Source organism: Kogia breviceps, chromosome 13 (genome assembly GCF_026419965.1).
Source record: "Kogia breviceps isolate mKogBre1 chromosome 13, mKogBre1 haplotype 1, whole genome shotgun sequence".
Lineage (NCBI taxonomy): Eukaryota > Metazoa > Chordata > Mammalia > Artiodactyla > Physeteridae > Kogia > Kogia breviceps.
In genome coordinates this window covers 58,870,433-58,894,816 of record NC_081322.1, presented here as the reverse complement: position 1 = coordinate 58,894,816, position 24,384 = coordinate 58,870,433, and the positions used below count along the sequence as shown (strand labels likewise).

The window sequence follows — 24,384 nt, the reverse complement described above, 5'->3', positions numbered from 1 at the left end:
TCTCACACCGGTCAGAATGGCCATCATCCAAAACTCTACAAACAATAAATGTTGGAGAGGGTGTGGAGAAAAGGGAACCCTCTTGCACTGTTGGTGGGAATGTAAATTGATACAGGCACTATGGAGAACAGCATGGAGGTTCCTTAAAAAACTAAAAATATAACTACCATATGACCCAGCAATCCCACTACTGGGCATATACCCAGATAAAACTATAATTCAAAAAGAGTCATGTACCACAATGTTCATTGCAGCTCCATTTACAATAGCCAGGACATGGAAGCAACCTAAGTGTCCATCAACAGATGAATGGATAAAAGATGTGTTACATATATACAATGGAATAGTACTCAGCCATAAAAAGAAACGAAATTGAGTTATTTGTAGTGAGGTGGGTGGACTAGAGTCTGTCATACATAGTGAAATAAGTCAGAAAGAAAAAAACAAATACTGTATGCTAACACACCGTATGCTAACACATATATATGGAATCTAAGGAAAAAAAAGCTCACGAAGAACCTAGGGGCAAGACAGGAGTAAAGACGCAGACCTACTAGAGAATGGACTTGAGGATGTGGGGAGGGGGAAGGGTAAGCTGTGACAAAGTGAGAGAGTGGCATGGACTTATATATACTACCAAACATAAAATAGATACCTAGTGGGAAGCAGCCGCATAGCACAGGGAGATCAGCTAGGTGCTTTGTGACCACCTAGAGTGGTGGGATAGGGAGGGCAGGAGGGAGAGAGACGCAAGAGGGAAGAGATATGGGGATATATGTATATGTATAACTGATTCATCTTGTTATAAAGCAGAAACTAACACACCATTGTAAAGCAATTATACTCCCATAAAGATGACAAAACAAACAAACAAACAAACAAACAAACATGTTGAGCACATACTATGCCAGATACCATAAAAGGTTTGGGGTTTGGGAATGAAAATACTTTTAAGATGAGCTTATTGTGGGAAGTGATCCTGATCTGAATCTTGGAGGAGAAATAGAAATGTATTTGATGTAGAAAATGAAGAAGAAAAAAACAAACATACCAGGCGGACGGAATATTATATGAGTATGGACTTTATTCTGAAAGCTGATGTGGATGCTGAGTGACTGACAAGAGGACTGAATTTGTAACTGTTCTAACCTGTTAGATTATGTGATCATATATAGATACAGATATGGATGTAGATACAGATATAGTATAGCTACCTACAGATTATACACAGAGTATACACAATGGTTCACATGTATATCAACCCAAACCATTACCTGTTTGTCATTGTTAGTAATTTTAGTGGGATTTTCTTCCAGGTCTTTAAAATTATAATTTATAGTATTAAAAAAATAGGGAGTAGGAAGGAAGAAATATGCTGGGAATCCTGTTCTTAAGAGGTCAAAACACCTTGCTGGCCAGCAGGATGAAGTTAGATAGTTAAGCCCCTTCTAGCTTCTTCAAACAAATGCCACTTTACTTACACAAAAGCCATCTCAGGCAGGAGCCAATATCTCTAAAACTGCCCCAGGACATTGTCAGTGTTATTCTGTGATCTTTGTCTCCCTTGTCTCTGGCTAGTCTTGACCATGTTCCTGACTTTGGGTTCTGTTTTGTAGGTATGGGTGAGACTCCCCATGCCCTGCTTTGGTACAGCCCTGTGAGACCTAACTGGAGTTGGGTAGGCCGGGACTTTCTCAGATCTGAGGGAGCCGAGATGGGAAGATGGCTGGTGAAAATTATTTTCCTGTATGTCGTATGTTCCAAAATATAGAATTGGATTACATCCCAAATTACCCATAGCATTAAATGAATATAATGTGAGCAAAATGACATGGTTATAAAAGGATTATGGGTATAGAAGTAACATTGATTAAGAAGCTATTTCATATTCATTAATATGATTTAATCACCAGGAACCCCATTATGTAGATTTTATTAGTCCCATTCTACAAGTGAAGAAAATGCAGCTCAGAGAAGACAAACAATATGCACAAAATTATGAATTACCAAGATCAATAACTAAGATTTGAACTCAGCTCTTTAACTCAGAAGGCTAATTCTCATCAGGGCATGAAGAAAAACCTGGTCCTTGGCAGAGCTTATCAATTTACACACTTAATAAAAGAAATAACTTACCCAGTCACCACCCCTTTGTCATTTCATAGAGTTTTCCAATCATAAACTAAAGATGTTAAGATAATTTACATTTATTTTCTTTCAGTTCTTTCCATTGATTTGTTTCTGTTACATTTACTGATCATGTACTCAAAATTAACCTTTTCATAATTTAATTGCCTTGCTTTGTGATCAGGGAACAGGTGCCTTTTGAAATTTTATCAGCAATTTTGTTGTTTATTTTAAAAAATCAGTAAAGTGTATTGGTCAGGGAAGTTCCCCAAGCAGTTTCTAATGACCAATTTGAAGAGTCATTCAATATCTGAGCTTCTATTGAATTTTCAGCAGGTTGTATTATAGATTGCAGCCCATTTTCATTATAAGTTAAATCTATTAGACTGTACCTATTTATTCCCATTCAAAAGCAGCAGAGCAATATTTATTGCTATATTCAATATGGGTTACTTGGTTAAGATTACATAAACATTGCAAGTGTAAATGAACTACAAATAGATGGTGAACCTTTATAGAGTATTGACTTACAACCTCTTAATTAAATTCTTAATTTGAGGTCATGTAATGTTAATGCCATAAAAGCCAGTCATTGTTACCCATACAATTATGTCTGACATTTTTTTTTTCTGAATAGTATCTAGACTAAGTAAATTTAGTTGGACTTGTGGCTTAAAGAACAAAGTCTAAACAAAAAACAAATAATATTTATTCTTCCTATACTATATATTTTATTGGAGATGAGAATATGTATACTATATAGAGAATAATATAATAAATTCTTTTCTATAATATATACATTTAGTAAATAGTCTAGAAAAATTTATATCATGGGAAAAATAGAAATTTTGCTACAATATGGCAAACATTTAAAAATTCACCAAATTTTCACTGTTTTTATTTGAATGTTTTTAGACTATATTTGCTTACTCACATACTGTGCTCTACTCATACAATTTTGCATGATTTTGATGATCTGCCTTAAAACCCCCACATTTTGGTTTTAAATGGCAGAAGCATCTATAAAACCTGCATATGGAGGTTCTCCTTTCAGTAATTGTGGAGTAGCTCCTATTAAATTAAGTCACTCACAGATAACAGCTATGAATTCTAAATAAAATATATTTTAAAAAATCTCAAATACTTGAAGACATTGAAGAACAACTCAAAACAGTTAAACCAGGAGGATGTGTATTCTTAGAAGGAAGATAGTGGATGTGCCTCAGACTGCCCATGCAAGGTGGCTAAAACTCAAGTAGAAACCCACAATTTCACTTTTTTTTTTTTTTTTAACTTTACTGTCTTGAAGAATCAGAAAACAGAACCAAGAATGATCACAGCTGCTGTAACGTGAGGAACAAATACTGGAAAAATGAGAGCCACAGACAGGGAACCTCAAAATATGTGTATAAACTCTTCCCAAATCTCTCATCAATAACAGGTATACATATGCCCTAGGCAGACTCCAAGTACCCCAGATTGGACTAAAAGGACAAAACAGTGATCATAGTTGCTGCATTCCATAGGAAAGACAAGAGTGTTTGAGTCCAGATAAGTTAACCAGTATAACACAAAACTATAAGATCAATAACTATTCTTCAGAATATATCAGAATCCTAAGTTTTCTACCATGGATTGTTCAAAACATCCAGAATGCAATTTTACAAAAAAAATATTAGATAGACTTACAAGGAAACAATAAAATACCACCAGTACTTAGAAGAAAAGCAGTGAATGGAGACAAACACTGATATCAACCAGATGTTGGAATTAGTACACAAATAATTTTAAGCAGCTTTCATAACTATGATCAAAGACACACACACACAAATGCTTATAATAAAAAATAGAGAATAGAAACTACAAAAAATATGAAATATACATTCTAGAACTGAAAAATGCAATATCTAGAATAAAAAATATATATTACATGAGATCAGTAAAAAATTGGAGGATTTCCCTCGTGGCGCAGTGGTTAAGAATCCACCTGCCAATGCAGGGGACACAGGTTCAACCCCTGGTCCGGGAAGATTCCACATGCTGTGGAGCAGCTAAGCCCCTGCACCATGACTACTGAGCCTGCGCTCTAGAGCCCATGAGCCACAACTACTGAGCCCTCTTGCTACAGCTACTGAAACTTGTGCACCTAGAGCCCGTGCTCCGCAACAAGAGAAGCCACCACAATGAGAAGCCCACACACCACAACGAAGAGTAGCCCCCCACTCGCCGTAACTAGAGAAAGCCCACGTGCAGCAACAAAAACCCAATGCAGCCAAAAAGAAAAAAAAGAGAAATATATATGTATAAGTATATATCTGTGTGTATAACCATATATACACATATATACACATACACATATATGTACATATATGTATATATGATACATGTCATTCTTTGGCTTTTATAAATTATCAATACCAGTAACAATAGAATTTTAATTTGACATTTGTCAAATCATATGTGGAAAAACTGGTTAGATACTACAAAGGGAAATTGTTTTCAATCCTGTTCAGAATCAGAAGAATGGAGAGAAAGAAAACCCTGAATTAGCAAAATATATATATACTTATATATACTACCAAATATAAAATAGATAGCTAGTGGGAAGTAGCCACATAGCAGAGGGAGATCAGCTCTGTGCTTTTTGTCCACCTAGAGGGGTGGGATAGGGAGGGTGGGAGGGAGCCGCAAGAGGGAGGAAATATGCGGATATATGTATATGTAAAGCTGACTCACTTTGTTATACAGCAGAAACTAACACACCATTGCAAAGCAATTATACTCCAATAAAGATGTTGAAAAAATTTTTTTAATTACGTTTCATGATGAAAGTTTCCTTCTAGCTTATTTTATTTGTTTGTTTCCATCGTGCTCTTTATTTTGATTATATTTAACTGTGTGACGTTTGGTGAACCACCACTTTTAAATGACAGTGACATAACTCATATCTTAAAAGAAAATCTTCCTAATGTAGTTTGGCAAAAAGAATTCCTAAATAAATTTTCTTGTTTTCATCAGTTAAAATATTAACCAAATGAATATTGTCGAGTAGCTGTCTTCACTACCTGTGCCTAGCACACTATAATACTTTTTAATTAACATTCAGAGATATTGATAAACATGTTAAATATATCAGTTTTGTTTGTTTGTTTGTTTTTTGTTTTTTTGCGGTACGCGGGCCTCTCACTGTTGTGCCCTCTCCCCGTTGCGGAGCACAGGCTCCGGACGCGCAGGCTCAGCGGCCATGGCTCACGGGCCCAGCCGCTCCGCGGCATGTGGTATCTTCCCGGACCGGGGCACGAACCTGTGTCCCCTGCATCGGCAGGTGGACTCTCAACCACTGCGCCACCAGGGAAGCCCTCAGTATATGTATTTTAATTTCTCAAATAATGTTTCTTGTTAATATCTACAGTCCAACTCACAAAGGCCATCGTTAACATAATTGATAACAGACAGCACTTGGAGACTTGCTATGGGAAAGTCATCCAGTCAATAAATTCTTGCCAATATATTCAATTTTTAAATAACTTTTAAAAATCATCACATATTTTTTACAATAATACAATACACATTTCTCCCCCCCTTCTGTCATGCTAGTCTTGATATACAATATTTCTCTTGCTCGCTTATGCCAAGCGTCTCTCCCCTCGCAAATGAGTAAGAGGAAACTGTCTGTTTGAATGTTTCTGACTTTTCATTTCAGTCTCTAGGTCTGTGGAGCATTTTTTAAAACTCTCATGCAGGCAAACAGAGCTGTTTGCAAGTAATTCAGCATTTGAAAGACAAGAGAGAACATGCCAATTTAAAATGTTCTAAGACGTGTCAAGGAAGAAAAGGAGATACTTGTCTGAAATCCTGAGCTATGTGGGTGTGTAGGAACACATTGGTATAAAACAAAAATGGGACCAAACAACTTGCTGCTGAAGAGAATGATTTCCAGCTGTGCACTGCAGGAAGTAACTTAATGCCCCTGATCCATGATGCAGATGAGGAGTTTTACAGAACTAGGAAATCAGTCCAATTTGAACTACTAGCCATCCAGACACAACAATGTTTGTAAGCTGGAAAAAAATAATGCTGAATCCAGTTGTTCAGAAGAAAAAAAAAAGGAGGGCATGTATTCCCATCCTAACAGGCCTTTCAAATATGTCTTGTACTGTTGCTCAGTTCTCCTCTTTTCAGCTTCCAAAATAAAAGGATATTTTTGGAGGCTTAAGGGTTGATTTGGTCTCCTTTCTTCTTTTCTAATCAGAAAAAGTAGTACAATTTCTACTTAGTACATGTTAAAAATTGTTTACTTTGTTTAGTCTAAACAAAGATGAAAATTTAAGTATTTTTATTATTATCAGAAACAAAATAAACCGGATGCAAACACACATATTCCAAAGGGTTTTAAGCAAGTTTTGCTTATGGAATATCAACTCTATGTACAGATATTCTGACTAAAATAAGGACTACAAGGGCCATAATGAACTCAAATGCCATCTTAGCCACTTGACCCAACCAAGCGCTATAGGATTTTATTAAATTTCTGACAAAGCATATCATTAATCTTACTAAGACAGGATTATATCATGGATTATCAATAACCTAAAATGATATATATAAGAAAATAACTGTCATTATGACATGGATTTCTGATAAGAACACTAACAGATACATCAGGAAGGACATGGCAATACATCTCTATGACAATGACTCAAAATAAGGCATTTGTACTCAAAGTTCCTCAAAGTCCTCAAAATATATATTTTTTAAACCAACTCTCTAACTACCATATGCTCATTAAACTGAACTTGACCACACTACATCTGATCAATAAAGACTTCTTGAAATGGATAAATAAATAAAATTTATCAAAATATCATCTCTAGGGCTAGATTGAATAGATTCTTTTTCAAACTTCAAATTTATATCCCCAAAATACAGACCCCCACTACTCCCACTTCCATTATTTGTTGAGGACCTGGTGGACACTGCCCTGGTCACAAAATTTCCACTCCTTTCAATTTGCACGTAAATCTCACCCACTATCTATTTAAAATTAGTATCTACAAACTGCTTTGTTTTTATTTTTTTATTTTTTTTATGTTCCACTTGTAGAACAATCATGAATCATCCCAGAAGTTTTCAAAATCATATGATAAAAAATAATTATTATAGCTGGGGCACTTATTTAGAATATTCTAACATAAGAGTACCCAAAATATTCATTGAGGGGGTGGCAGTTAGGGAGAAATAGACTGTTTCCCAGCTTCCTCCAATCTCACTTCATCCATATCAGCAGAGCATATGTTCACTATCTGCTCTCTTCTCTCCTGCCTGGCTTCCAAAACCAAGCCTATAAACTAGATGTCTCTTTGGCAGGTCTGTCTGAAAACTCAAAATGAGAAGTAAAAAAGGCAAAGGAGAGGAAATGCGAAACAATTTTAAGTCACTGAAAACTAAATTTAGAACCTTAAATTGGCAATTACCCCATGACAGAGGTGTTTGTAATATAGCAAACAAAATAAAAACTTTGTGTCTGTGTCTGCTGTTGACAAGCCAAAGTACAAAAATGTAAGAAAGCTCTAAATTAATTGCTCTGTAAAGAGCGTGAGCTTATATTTATGGCCCTCAAACAAAAATATCAGAAGGGACTCATGTAAGCTTTGGTGCATATAATGGCAGCAGGAAAGATGCTTTTCCCCATGGGTCCTGCTCTTTAAGGACTGCTAGACAATTTCTTATTGCTAACGATGAAACAGATATTTTTTAAAACAAAACAAAAAACACTATTCTACATTGTGCTTCCTCTGGCTTAAAAGATCTAGACAAAAGGAAAAAGAAAAGTCACATTCATTTACTATGCTCTTTTTCATTTGTTTTTATCAGTAAGTATTGCACTTCCTCAGGGCTTGATCCTAGATCCTTTTCTTATTTCATTCGCATCTCCAAATAATCTCCAAATAATCCACAATAATCTCATCTATTTCTAAACCATTTGCATACCATCTGCATAGTCAATGTGGAGTTATATCTCCAGGCCAGATATTTTTCTGAAGCTCCTGGTTTAATTATCCAAATACCATACTACCTCCACTTAGGTGTCTCACCAGCATCTCAAAACTTAATCTACACAAAGCAGAGCTTGTGATTTCCAGTGCTCAGGCACCACCACCATCCCCACACAACCACCCTGAATTAGCTACCCCTGAGTTACCTCTAGCTCAACACATTTTATTTTACCCACCCAGTGAGTATCTCATACAGAAAGCTAGGAGTCATTGTTGATGCATTCCATCACCAAAAACTATTCTAACTCCAAAATTAATTTCAGATCCATACGCTTCTCCCCAGCGCCAAGGCCGAGTCACAGGCATTTTTAACATCTGGATTTTTGCAATATCTTCTTAAATGGACTCCTGACTACCCTTTGCCTTTCTTCAATCCATTTTTAACAAAATGGATTTTCTTAAGATGCAAATCTGATCAAGCCACTCTTAACATCTTTCAAGGGAGTATCAGTGCACCTAGGTTAAAATTTAAAATTATTATCCTATCTTATATAATATTCTCTCATCACACTCAAAGAATACTACCTTTAGTTAGTTTCTAGAACAAGGCTCTGTTTTTTCCTTCCTCAGGGTTTTGCCTAGAAATCTCTGCCTCTTAACTTTCCTCCACTCTTTATACCTTCCTATCTTTCACAAATCTTTTTTCCTTATACCTTAATTCCTCTGAGATCTTTCCTAACCCTTTCTAAACAATCCTCCATTTTAATCCCTAAATATGCCATACTTTGCCCATGTGTCATTTTATTTAATGATTACTTATCCAAGGTCTATCTCCCATACTGGAAGAGAAACTCCATGACGGAAGAAACCATGTTTATTTTATTTACTTTGTTCCACTGTATTCTCAGGGCCTAGTGAGGGCTGGACACACAAAGGTGCTCAAAAATATTGTCTAAGGAGAAATTCATCTTAGAATTTAGGGTATAACTGTATGCCTAGTCTGAAGAAGTGGAAAACTTCCTTTTGTCAAAATATAAAGAATAAAACATGAAAAAAGCAAAACACAACAAAACCAATACACACAAAAAACCCCACAGATACATCTCCTTTACTGTTTTAGTGACTTGACAACACAGATACTGTTAGTCTCCAGGGCTAAAACCATTATTTTCTTAAAGTTTATTGTGTTAATTGTCTTCTTAAACCCAAGTCCCTAAGCTCTGGGTAGTTTCTTATCTTCTGTCTTCGAAAATAAAACTGTCTTTTGTGTTTTATATGAGCAACTTGGAATTCTCTCTGGGATTAGATTGGTTTGGTTGATAAATCAGAAGTTAGATTTAGTGAATGATGTATTTCCCCATACCCTGGTCTATGTCCATCCTCATCCCAAAGCCTCCATACAAAAAAAAAAAAATTTGGAAGATATAAATATATAAATGTATGATTCTAATAAATACAATGTTAAAGTTATGCTCACCACTGGAACTTTATATTGTATCATCCCTTTCAAATTGTACCAGGTCTTAGCCTGATCCATAGGCTGAAGAATTAGAATGAGAGTTGTATGAAAAAATACTTCACAGCTGACTCAAGCATCTAATTCTAGTTTATGCTTTAAAAGCAAATTCTATGCAGCTTTAGTATATCTATGGAAATACTTGTTTTATGGACACATTTTTTTCAAAGTGAGATTTGACAGTGTTTATAGCAAAACACTTTGTTCTCCAGCAGCTGTTTGAACACACATATAAATATGCAAGAAAACTCACAAATATTCTGTTTGCTCTTGTAAATACTTGAAGCAAAAAATCAGCATTTTACAGTCATTTAGCATAGTGTTGCTAATAATACTTTTCATTTACCAAGCACATATAAACTCTCATATATAATGAGGTTTTTGTCAGTTTTGCTTTTGCATTTTTACCAACATTCTTTGACCACTAAACTCTAAGTTCCTTGAGGGCAGAGACCATAATTCATGAATCTTTTTATTCTCAGAGACAACTAGAGTCACTGACATCAAATAGATGCTCAGTTAATATTCATAATATTAATGAATATCAAAAGTGAATGAGATTCGGTGAATTGATTTCATCACATCAGCTCTAACTTCTCTTTAAAAATTCTAGAGTAAGTATATTTGTTCTAGTTTGAACTAAAACAAACAGAAACAAACCAAGAACCATGTACTTTCTTGTCTCATGGTACGTACAGTTAACGTTTGTTTGAGTAATGCAATTCATTGATCATAATAAAAGAGTAGCACTGAATTTTACAAAGATTTTCATTTATTGCTTGACTCTCACAACAAAACTATAAGATAGATGGCATAGGCATTATTCACTCGATTATACAGATGAAATAATAGAACATCAGTAATGATAGACCATTTCCTAAATATAGAACTTGTGTTTTTCAAATACAATCCCAGTTTTTCTTCGACTACATGTAACCAATTCATTGAATTCCTCCAACTCTCCAGGCACTCAGCTAGGCAGTGAATTAATACAAGAATGAACAACACAGGCAAACCTTCCACCTTCACAGAGCTTCAAACTAGTGCTAGAGAATTATATAACAGAATTTTTGCATAAGTTGTATTAGAAACAATAAATGAAGGACTGGAAGTAGGGGATGACAGCAGGCAGCAAGGAGAGAATTTCAAAGATACTCAAAGTGAAGAATGGCCAGAGGTCAAGCCCAGAGGGTATCCTAAGGTAAATATGGCTATAAGCCCAAAGAAACCAGATTCAACTAATCTTCACCTTAAATACCTAGGCAAGGAGTCGAAACCTAAGTTTGGAGATGCAGAAATTAAAGCTATGGATCTTTGAGAAGGGGTCTGATTCTGAGTCAGCTGCTTTCAAAGGGAAAACCTCTGTATTCTAACCTAAAGGCAGAGGTAGCCTTTGCAATGGGTAAAGGCAAGAAGGCTCTACAATTAGTTGCCCTAGAGATCTGAGGAAAAAGCAACCATGCCATTCCTAAAAAATCCACTTACGATTTTCAAAATTTGAAAATTTCTGAAAAACTACTGTCAAAATGTGACCCAAAATAGTTTACTATTGTAGGCTAAAAACATTTTCAAAAATGTCCTTTGGTCTTGTGGGGGTTTTTTCCTAGTTTTTCTCATGATTATTTGGAAGCATGTTTTTCTCCAATTATTAGTAGACATTTAGAAAATGACTCATCACCACCAACTTTATGTTCTTTAATAACTTCAGTCACTTTAAATGTTCTAATTTTCAGTAGGGTTCCTCCTGAATAAATACCACTGCAAGGATTTCAAAGTTCTTCAAGAAGTGTTTTATTTTAAAAACATCTTTATTGGAGTATAATTGCTTTACAATGGTGTGTTTCTGCTTTATAACAAAGTGAATCAGTTATACATATACATATGTCCCCATATCTCTTCCCTCTTGCATCTCCCTCCCTCCTACCCTCCCTATCCCACCCTTCTAGGTGGTCACAAAGCACTGAGCTGATCTCCCTGTGCTATGCGGCTGCTTCCCACTAGCTATCGATTTTACATTTGGTAGTGTATATATGTCCACGCCACTCTCTCACTTTGTCACAGCTTACCCTTCCCCCTCCCCGTATCCTCAAGTCCATTCTCTAGTAGGTCTGTGTCTTTATTTCTGTCTTGTCCCTGGTTCTTCATGACCATTTTTCTTTTTTTTTAGTTTCCATATATATGTGTTAGCATACGGTATTTGTTTTTCTCTTTCTGACTTACTTCACTCTGTATGACAGACTCTAGGTCCATCCACCTCACTACAAATAACTCAATTTCGTTTCTTTTTATGGCTGAGTACTATTCCATTGCATATATGTGCCACATCTTCTTTATCCATTCATCTGTTGATGGACACTTAGGTTGCTTTCACGTCCTAGCTATTGTAAATAGAGCTGCAATGAACATTTTGGTACATGACTCTTTTTGAATTATGGTTTTCTCAGGGTATATGCCCAGTAGTGGGATTACTGGGTCATATGGTAGTTCTATTTTTAGTTTTTTAAGGAAAAAACTAAACTAAAAACTAAACTCCATACCATTCTCCACAGTGGCCGTATCACTTTACATTCCCACCAACAGTGCAAGAAGGCTCCCTTTTCTCCACACCCTCTCCAGCATTTACTGTTTGTAGATTATTTGATGATGGCCATTCTGACCAGTGTGAGATGATATCTCACTGTAGTTTTGATATGCATTTCTCTAATGATTAACAATGTTCAGCATTCTTTCATGTGTTCGTTGGCAATCTGTATATCTTCTTTGGAGAAATGTCTATTTAAGTATTCTGCCCAGTTTTGGATTGGGTTGTTTGTTTTTTTGTTACTGAGCTGCATGAGCTGCTTGTAAATTTTGGAGATTGATCCTTTGTCAGTTGCTTCATTTGCAACTATTTTCTCCCATTCTGAGGGTTGTCTTTTCGTCTTGTTTATGGTTTCCTTTGCTGTGCAAAAGCTTTTAAGTTTCATTAGGTGCCATTTGTTTATTTTTGTTTTTATTTCCATTTCTCTAGGAGGTGGGTCAAAAAGATCTTGCTGTGATTTATGTCATACTGTTCTGCCTATGTTTTCCTCTAAGAGTTTGATAGTGTCTGGCCTTACAGTTAGGTCTTTAATCCATTTTGAGTTTATTTTTGTGTGTGGTATTAGGGAGTGTTTTAATTTCATTCTTTTACATGTAGCTGTCCAAAAGCGTTTTATCATCACTAGAATCAATGAGTTTAGGACACAGAGAAGAGACGAATAGGACTCTTTATAACTTGCAGTGGTTACTAGTTATCCGCATTGCAACTTATTCAGTTCTCAATCTTTCTTGGCAGTCAAGTTGACAGAGGGACGTTAATGGAGTATAGGATATATACTATTGGCCGTGAAAGAGAACATCCCAATCAGCATACAGAATGTTGATGCATCTTTGGCATATCGTTCTTACTATAAGTGTGATATCCAAAATGAGACATTCTTGCTTGAAAGATATTACAGAAGTTGTCTGTGTAACTGTTCTCTAATTAAATATTCCTAATCAGTCTCCTTTTTCAAGAGTATCACTCTACTAAAATTCCATCCACTTCTAAATTTTTATATGCCACCACACATGATACACTCTTATTTATACTCTCTAGTATTTTAATTGCATGGTAGTTAGAGCTTTTCATTGCTGATGTATAATGAGCTCTCAGATCACTATGGTATCACGAGCTATTTTTTTCTCCACACTTGCACACAGTGTAATTTCTTCGTCATCTTGTTTTAGTGTCATGAGATTTTTGCTTACAAAGTAAATTGCTCTTCAGTTTTATATAAGAAACTTATGATTTCTGTCTGCCCATTTCTCTAACTTCTCTCCTTGTATCTTTAATAACATTTAATCTATTTTTGCACTACTTGTTAATTTAATAATATACTACATCATCTAAAATAATATCTAGATAATATGTCCTGAATCACTTTGGAAGTGAGATATGTGTGTGTGTGTGTGTGTGTGTGTGTATAGATAGATAGATCTATATATATTTGGTAGATTCAGTCATGTCAAGACAGCTAAGGGTTGGTTATTTTTTTCTTGTTGATAGTGAATCTCACAATTTCCACCAGACTGGCTTATGACTAGAAGTTACTGGTCAGAGTAAAATATTCCAAAAGGTAATTATTTTACTCAAAATATTAAAATAATAACAATAAAGTGTTGATAATACAAAGAGATTAAACTTAGACACACATAGAAGATTAAACTTAAGACTCCAAAATTTATTCAAAAGTCAAGAAGGTCAACTTATTGAACGAAATGTTTTCAGTATATAGATTTATTCACTCACAAAACTGTAAACATTAACTGGTCCCAAGAATGTTGAAACAAGAGACTTAAACAACACTTTCAGAACACTATATATTTGCTTGTCTACAACAAACATGCCCAGTAAAATGTTATTCTTTAGAGATATATATTTTGTCTACCTTGTCAGTAATGAAGCAGGCTTGTAAATCATGCTCATGAAACTGACAAATGGATTTGGGCACTTAAGATTTCTAGGCAGTCATAATAATATTTTTAGATTGTCTCCATTCTTCTAAACTAAGATTTCTAGGCATTCATAATAATATTTTTATATTGTCTCCATTCTTCTAAACTAAATTGAAGACTTGTTTAACAATATATTGGGTTGGCCAAAAAGTTCGTTCCGTTTTTCCATGGGCTCTTAATGGAAAACCCAAACGAACTTTTTGGCCATCCCAATATCTGCTTAATGTAATGCTGGACCCAAGAAAATATTCAAAAAATATTTGATAAATAAATCATTTAATGCATGAATTCAACATAAAAGGCTGGTTTACAATATGAATTAAACTTACACTGCAGAGAACAATACAAATAATTTACAATTTAAATTGGATTGTCTGTATTTGCAGTTTCAAAGTGATCTAAGAAAAATTCTTCTCTTTCATCTTTGAATCATCAAATCTTATACTTATTTTTCAAAATATACTCAAAGTTTACATTATCCTCCATCAGTACTGATGCAGCCTAAATCCCATTTTTGTTAAAAGCAGAGATTATAATAATATTTTAGATTCCTGTGCATAATTGTTAAAATAAGCTTCATAGAAGTCGACTTTCTTCAAGTTCTTGCATCACTCCAGATCCTATAACTGTCACTTGACTCTAACTATAATTGTTTCATCTAGATATTTCAAGTATTCCATAATCTCACTCTAATCCACCTTTCCTACCTAAATTCCCCTAAAATTATCTTCTATTATTCTCAATTAAAATTCCATGCTCAAGTGATTTCCTTATCTTACTCTGAAAATACTATCTCATTACCCACCTCACCTAGGTTGTTTTACTTTCCCTACCTGAATTATTCTCCATGGGTCTAAATATAATATTTCCCTCAAAATCTTGATTAAAAAAAATTATCCATCCTTTCCCAATCTTTTACATTAAAAAATCAATTAATCTTTATTAAACAATTTATCATTTTAAACAATTGTTCTTTATTTTATTCTTTTAATGCAAATGTACTTACGAGATGAGAAAAAAAATGTTACATACTTGTTTAAATCACTAGAATGCCTAGCATATCAGGAAGTGCATAGTCAGTGCTCAAAAGTTCTTATCAAACTTTCTTTCATTCACTTACAGTATATAAACATACTCATCACACACACACACGTGTGTGTGCGTGCATGCATCTCCGTGTATTAAAACCTATAAGTTTCTGGGTGAAAATTTCTACAAATAAACAGGTTATTACATATGGATTCTAACTTGTTCATTCATTCATTCATTCAGCAAATATTTACGGAGGTCTTGCTGTATACAAGACAAGGTCAGCCTTTGGCTAAGTCACTGTCAAGTTATTCATTTATGTAACTCCCCCTGTGTCTAGCTAGAGCCTTACACACAATTAAACAAAACTCAATCAATAAGAAGATACGGTCTCTGTTCTAAAGGAGCTTATTTATTTTTCAGAGCTATTTATAAGACATTCACCTTAATATACTGGTTATTACTAAGCAAAAACTATATATTGCTTTTATTTTTAATATTGAGTGCTAGTTTTATGTTCTCTTATAGTCAAAACTACCTGGAATTTTCCACTTTGAAAAATGTTCAATTTTAGCTATGGCTGAATAGAGAAAGTAAGGCCTAAGCAGATGGCTGTCAAAACACCAATGACTATATACCATGGCTGAGAACTTGCACACAAAAATATGCAACTTGGTACACTGTAGACTTCTTCCATGTAAATACCAAGGGACAGCTGGCTTGAAAATTCTGCAAAATCAATTTGATGCTATTCTATATTTGGTCCGTCTTCCACGAATATTAAATTATATCAGCATCTGCTAGAATCCCTGACAGGAAAGGCTGTGTCCCCAGAACCATTTCAAGCCCTAGTGTTTCACTTTCCAACATCAGAAAACAGCTGGAAGCTGAAATCTGTCTTATATGAAGTGTATTGCTTACATGAATGGAGTTACTTGGAAAAGAGAATTCTTATGTCTGAAAGAATTACTGCATCCCTACTCTAGTGTTTCACTTTCAAGCCCTAGTGTTTCACTTTCCAACATCAGAAAACAGCTGGAAGCTGAAACCTGTCTTATATGAAGTGTATTGCTTACATGAATGGAGTTACTTGGAAAAGAGAATTCTTATGTCTGAAAGAATTAGTGCATCCCTACTCTCAAAGCACATGTATACTAATGGCTTCTAAACAGCTTTATTCTTGGAGTTTCTTTCTAAATTTGTCACCACTACCTTCATCTTTGCTGTTAGATTCAATTTTAGTGTACATTTATGCAACTGTCTTAATGCAAAATATTTTGCCACTGGGCTACTTGCAATTTGATAATATATTTGTTTTAAAACAGTGTATTATCAAGTTGCAAGTAGCCCAGTGAAAAGTTATATAACTTAATGGAGAAATCAATATTCTACAAATTCAGTTGCTACAGTATGAATGTATTTAGTTATCACAGATACTTTTTATATCTAGTCAAAGTACCTATTTCCTTCTGCATGATAGATAATTGTTACCATGATTTTAATTTCACACAATCTTTCATTCTACTGCATATTATATTAAATAAAAATCACAAATACATCTGAGATAAAACAGCCTAGAGAGAGAGAGTAAGTAAAGAGCATTTTACTGATGAGATAAATTAATATTCTAACTAAAACATAAGTTCTAGTTGATGGCTAAGTTTGACACACACTAATAAATATATAGACAGCTGGTAAACTTTGACACGTGTGAGTGTTTGTGCAGGTATGTGCACAGCAAGTATATCTATGACTGAATTTGCACTCCCCTTTAAGCGTAGCAAAATTAGAAAATGATTCTGAGATGAAAAAGAGCAAGTACTTTGTTCCACTAAAAAGAAATCACTGTAAATTTTCTTATGGCTCCATAATGTAGTCAGAACATTTCAAATGTAATTTCTTTAAATGAGCAAAAGCTGCCACAGGTTTATTGTACCCTGCATCCACTCTGACCACAGAGCTCACATCACTGCTGTTCAGCAGCTATGAAATTTCCCATTTCCCATTTAAAATGCATGAATTTGCACATCATACTGAAAGAAGTAAAAATGGTTTCCTTGATTTAAATTTTTTCAATTTAAGTTTAATTCTGATATGGTCCATCTTTTTCTCCATGGACCCTTCTTCTTAGGTATGATTTCTCCTTGACCTACTAACAAAGCTACTGATATTTCTACCTTTATAAAACAGCAATAACTGTTGTCAGATCACTATTTTTAAAAAATCTTTAATAAAACAAAATTCATGATTTAAGCTTTAATTTTTTTAAATGGTAGCATTGTCTGAATACGTATTCTTTTCTTTTAAATGTTAAGACAACGTATTTGAATATTTGCACTTTTCTTAGAAATATACTTGCTACAGATAACAAGCTACCCAGAGAGAGGGGAGGCAAAAAAGATTTTTTTTTCATAATTAGAAGTAAAAGGTCTAATTTATGTAAAAATAGCAGAAATATACGATTCATTTAATTTTTCACATTTTATAATACTTCAGTTCTCTCTTTTCCCAATGACTCAAACTAAATTACACTCCTCAAAAAATTCACTCAGATATGGACATTTACTATGTGTAATTTTTGTCATTGCAAAATTATTTTCTATACACACCCCAAAACTATTTAGCACTAAATTAATTTTTAAATTTTCAAAAGTTAAAAGAAATTATTTCTTGTGGTACTTGACCTTTTATTTTGACTGACCTTAAGTACACTTTTGCCTAATCAAGAACTGGAAAGATATTTGGACATACCATTAACATCATAACATAAACGTGAATTGGGTTAGACAGATCTACAACTATACAATATTTGGGTTGAATCTATTCCTTGGGCATATTATCATAGAAATTAGAAAATAAGTTTATCATACTTCCTAAATTTTTTCACATAATTTGACTTATTTATCTCATGTACTCTCTACATAATACTTAAGTAGACTCAGCATTGAATTGTATTTAAATTCTACATTAAATGCATGAATAACCCTGCTTTTAATACAGTCAACTTTCACAAATGCAAGGAAGAAATAGAAAACTTATCCCAGACTGTTGCTGAAACAGCTGCTGAATGATGCTTCCAATTTCAGTGACTAGCTCTTATCCATGCCCCACTATTCACTCAGTCATTATCAACTGGCTTTGGAGCAGTGAGACTGTATTTATTCACATATCTATTCACCAGAAAAACAGTTATTAAGTACTTATAACAAGTACTATGATATGGAATGAATGACAAAGACAAAAATAATATTAATATAGAATTGGTACATATGTTCATTGCAGCACTATTTACAATAGCCAGGACATGGAAGCAACCTAAGTGTCCATCAACAGATGAATGGATAAAGAAGATGTGGCACATATAAATGATGGAATATTACTCAGCCATAAAAAGAAATGAAATTGAGTTATCTGTAGTGAGGTGGATGGACCTAGAGTCTGTCATACAGAGTGAAGTAAGTCAGGAATAAGCAGGACAGGAATAAAGACGCAGACGTAGAGAATGGACTTGAGGACACAGGGAGGGGGAAGGGTAAGCTGGGATGAAGTGACAAGGTGGCATGGACATATGTACACTACCAAATGTAAAATAAATAGCTAGTGCGAAGCAGCCATACAGCACAGGTAGATCAGCTCGGTGCTTTGTGACCACCTAGAGGGGTGAGATAGGGAGGGTGGGAGGGAGAGGTAAGAGGGAGGGGATATGGGGATATATGTATACATATAGCTGATTCACTTTGTTATACAGCAGCAACTAACACAACAATGTAAAGCAATTATACTCTAATAAAGGTGTTAAAAATATATACAGAATTGGTACCTAATGAGCTAACAAAGAGCATGACTTATAAGTGATAAGTAAAATCAAATATATAATAAAAATTGATTTGATATGATAAACATTAAAAGAGAGGAAGATGAGAGGAGTGGACTGAATGGGGTTGGCAAGACTAGATACAAGACAGCAAATTGGAGTGCTATTCTAGCAGTGCAGGTGGGATATAACCCTGTCTGAGGGGTACTGACAATAGGGTACTGAGAAAAAAGCAACAATTGAAGAGATATTAAGAAAGCAAAATCAGTGAGATTTGTAATTCCTTAAATGCAGGGGTAGGAAAGGAGGGCTCAAGGGTGGTCCCCACGTTTCTTTGCTGGCACCCTGTGATGGTATACAGAAAGAACAACAGATCCGGTTGATGGTCTAGACCTCAAAGTCTCTGATATACACTTGGAATGGATGCCAAGGAAATGTGTGCAGATACACAGAGAAACTCTGTGGAACTGAAAAAATGCAGAACATCTGTATATAAGCATTATGCAGAGGAACCTACAGAGTGTTATCTCAGAAGTCAATGGAAGAGGGTTCTCAAAGAAAGAGGGAGTGCTCAGACATGTTAAATGCCACAAAGAATTCAGGAAAGATAAAAAAATAAACCTTCACTGGATTCAGAAATCAAGGGCTTATTGATGAATTTAATGAGAACTGCGGAAACAATGCAGACTGTCCCAGTCGAAGAGTGGATGGATATGAGACAGCAGGTATGGACATGGATGCAGTGGGTAGCATATAAAATTTTTTTTGTTTCACATTTAAAAAGGGGAAAAAAAGCAAACGAAATGCTGAAGGGAAAGAAATAATAGGGTGGTATATGAAAAGTATAACTGAGAGTGAAGAAAAAATGGATGGAGTGGGTTCTGATTATGGGGAAATATTGAAATTCAAGGAGTTGATCAATGTTGGCATGTAGATGCAAATAGTGTTCCCAAATATCTAAACTGGAAGCACTAAACAATTTTAAAACTCACATTACTTTTAAGTATGAGAGTATTTTGAAGTTAGTGATTCTTTTTGTTGAATTATTATTATTTCAAAAAAGTCCTCTTTGAATAGAAAGGGGGCTAGATGCTTGCTAGTTATCAACACTGTTGCTTCTTATTACTACTGAAAGGAAAAGTCTACAGTTGTGAGTTACACTAGGAAAAGCTTTTGAAGTATGATGATTTTATGTGGGCACTCCTCATGTATTTATCTATCGATTTTGTCCACATGTATCAAAATCTGAGAACATTGTGACATTATTTGTCAAAGTACTATTTTTGCTAATCTTTTTGGCTAAAAGTGATTAAAGTACAATTTCTTAAGCCTCAAGAAAATTCTGCCACTGAGAATGAATTTATAACATGCATAGCACTGAACACTTAATTTGAGAGTAAGTGAGGGTTTCATGTTGTGATTAATACACAATGAGAGCTTTTCAATGGGCAGAATTCCTTTTGAGTTTCAAGAATAAGCGAGAATGTAGAATAAGCAAAAATGTGCAGCATTATAACATTCCTTTTAGGTAAAGCAAAATTGAATCTCAGTCTTAAAAACCTCAAAAATGTATAATATTATCTTAAAGACTCCTAAAAGATTTCTTTTTTCTTTTCTTTTCTTGGCATTGCAAAGTTATATTTATATACTGAAAATCAACAAGCCAAGAAGTAAGCAAATATCCAGAACAAACCATCCAGTCAACAAAACAACAACAAAGCAGCAACAAAACTACTTAGGTTCTACCACCCAATAATTTCTTGCAGGAGAGATTTTTATTAGCATGGTTGATTTTTTTGCTGCTGTTTTCTTTCTAATACTGTTTAAAGCACTGGGGAACTCTCCAATGGATGAAATATCCTAGAACCTTGAAGTTCATAAAGCTGCCTGGCAGGTCTTTGGCCTATTTTTGGTCCATGGCCTACTTAAAATCACATTCTAGAGGAGTCTTTTTCTTTTGGAAACAAAGGTAAGTAGCATCCCAAATTAGTCCTCATCTTTCTGTAAAACCTGTAGTCCCTAAAGAAATGACTATATTGAAGTGGAGGAGCACAGCAAGCTTTTCTGGCTTTCTTCCCTTTGGCTAATTACGAGTCTCTTGTTTCCTTATCCACAAGTTCTTATCAGGGCAGGACACACTTCCAATTACAAAAAAGTCACTTACAGTTCCCTCCTGGGATAACACCTGTTCTTGCCTGAGCTATTCAAAGGGATGCTCAGGGCATTCTTTCTCCTACCTTTTCTCTCCAAAACTGTTGCTAATTCTTGTGGCTAGAGAACTAAATACACTATATATATATGTGTGAGTCTGTGTGTGTGTGTGTGTGTGTGTGTGTGTGTGTGTGTAGCAAATGGAAGAAAAATAGCAAAGTAACAGGGAGAGCTATTTAGCAGCTGAACATTTTTATTTGCAGAATTATGTGCATTTTCTGTATAATTTTAAGAAATAAGCTATGTTACATAAAACATATACTAATTCTCCCAGTTTATAAGTTATTTGAAATCGAGGAAAACATAATTTCAGCATCTGAATAATTTGCCTTTCTAAAATTATTTTAACTTTTATATAAAGAAAAGCCAACATAAAAGAGCAGTCAATTCACAGATGAAATATTTTGGAATAAATAAGTGATACAGTGTACTAAACAACTCAATATTTCGCTTGATGCATGAGATACTGTAATTTAGCAACCAGGGCTCCACATATTTAAGTGGACTATAATTCAAAAGCTGGGATTTTTCTCAAACACTAAGATTTAAGCCTACTATGCATTGAAATGTGAATCCCAAAAGGAAAAACTTCGAAGAGTTACTGGGGAATTAAAGTTACGAAGTTTTCTTCACAATCAGTTATGTGAAATAAAAGTTATTCATAAGGTACCACAACGTTAATTGCAGCTCTATTTACAATAGCCAGGACATGGAAGCAACCTAAGTGTCCATCGACAGATGAATGGATAAAGAAGCTGTGGCACATATATACGATGGAATATTACTCAGCCATAAAAGGAAACGAAACTGAGTTACTTGTAGTGAGGTGGATGGACCTAGAGTCTGTCATACAGAGTGAAGTAAGTCAGAAAGAGAAAAACAAATACCGTATGCTAACACATATACATGGAATCTAAAAAAAAAAAAAAAGGTTCTGAAGAACCTAGGGGCAGGACAGGAATAAAGACACAGATGAAGAGAATGGACTTGAAGACACGGTGATGGGGAAGGGTAAGCTGGGATAAAGTAAGAGAATGGCATGGACTTGTATATACTACCAAATGTAAAATAGATAGCTAGTGGGAAGCAGCCGCATAGCACAGGTAGATCAGCTCCATGCTTTGTGACCACCTAGAGGCGTGGGATCGGGAGGGTGGGAGGGAGATGCAAGAGGGAGGAGATACGGGGACATACGTATATGTATAGCTGATTCACTTTGTTATAAAGCAGAAACTAAAACACCATTGTAAAGCAATTAAACCTCCAATAAAGACGTTAAAAAAAAAGCATCTTACTGGGGCACTAAGCTGCCTACTGAAGAGTTAATTACCCGGGGTGTGGGGGGGAGTTATTCATAAGATGTGATTCTCATAAGAGGTGTAATTTGACAAAAGTAATGGAAACTTTTCTCTATAGGTGAACACTTCTACTTGTGGCCAAGAACAGCTGTGGCCCCAAATACTCATAGCTACTTCTCCCCCAGGAAAAAGAATGTAGGTTACCTCTCTGGAGAAATACGATCCCAGAGGAAAAAAAACATATCCTTGCATTTGATGCTGCCTCCGCAGAAGAGCTAGCTCCCTGCCTAATCATCCTGCTGTCCTGCCCTCACACCCTGGGCCCTCAGTCCTCTCAATCAGCTCCTCAAGGAGATCATCTTAAGACTTCACAGCACAATAATAATAGGGAATAAAGATAGGTAGTTTTTTCAGTAAAGAGTACCTCATAGAAAACATGAAGATTAAACAGTAAAAAAAAAAAAACCTTGAAGACAGAAGATTATATAAAGGACTGATAATACCATTTTTGAAAGAAAGAAATTTCTAATTAATATTCCTGGAGAGATTTGAGAAGAGAAAAAGAATACAGTAACATGAAAAAGTAATATTACAATTATTATCTATAATAAAGTTTCAGTACAACTTTTGAAGATAGAGTTAAAGGCATTGCCTATAAAAGAGAAACAAAAGGAAAACATTAAAAATAGGAGAAGAAAGAAGAAAAAGGCCAAATTTGAAGAAAAGGAGCTTCAAAAAATAAAATAGAGAAACTAGATACAAGAATTTCTACTAAAAAAAAAAAACAGAAATTATCCAAACTTGAAAAAATTTTATATAATACAATGACTTAAATTTTATTAAAAGGACTCAAAAAGTTTATTGTCCATGCAACATTTCTTAAGAAACTATTTGAGGATGTACTCCAGCAAAATGAGAAAGTAAACCAAAAAAGAGGAAGGTGTGAATTCCTAGACAAGGTGGATTCAATGTTGGAAAACATTACACTAAACCTAGGGAACAATGAATCAGAGTTCAGGCAAAACACAGAGGACTTTGGGCAAAGAGATCTAAAGAAAAGTGGGGCTGTTTAGAAAAAAACGAATGTACTGAAATATTTTTGAGAGGGGAAACAATATAATAGTAAATAGTACAAGAAGAATTAGAAATCCAGGAAACAAACAAATAAAAAATAACTCTCAAGACAGGCAAGAAAGATGGTGTGCAAGAAAGCTAAGATGTGATTTATAAACACAGAATGTCAATTGATAGTATATAAAATTGACAAATTGAAATATGAATAGAAGTCTATCAAAAAATGAGATGAAATTGCCAGAAATTGTTAACTTTAGACACCTAAGAGGAAAATAACTGGACAGGGATAGATAAATGTGTTTTGTTTTCTCTCAAGCTTGTTAATATTACTTAACTTCTTTGTACTTATATTTTTTATTTTAAAAAACTCAAAATTTTATAATAATAAATCTCATCAATCTTTTCTTTTGAATTTCATATCACTTTTAACATATCCCATCAATTCTTCCTTTTAAGACCCTAGTCATCATTTTTTATTTTTCTCATGTATGCAAGTTTGCCTTCAGATTAATTTCCTGACATGTTCAACCTTCTTAGAGTTACTGCATATGCTTCTTAAAGCAACATAAAAGATCATCATGTCCTTTCTTTTAGTAGATCCTTTTCTAAAATACTTAATTTTTGTTTCTTAAAAGAAAATCTTTTATTCAGCATGACGCTATTATTTCACAACCAATTCTAACTTGAAATAGCAAAAAACACTTTACAACATCCAACACAGTCATTCACTCTTGTTCCAAGGCAACTAGATTTGAAAAAGAAATATTCTCATTCTATTTTTTTCCATGCAAAGTAGACTGG

The 24,384-nt window shown here is 34.6% G+C and overlaps 1 protein-coding gene across 7 annotated transcripts in view; it reads right to left on the bottom strand.

Annotated features, from left to right (window-relative positions):
* Positions 1 to 24,384, bottom strand: part of LAMA2 (laminin subunit alpha 2) — a 608,480-nt gene that overhangs the window by 453,726 nt on the left and 130,370 nt on the right. The gene's annotated exons all lie outside the window — the stretch shown is intronic.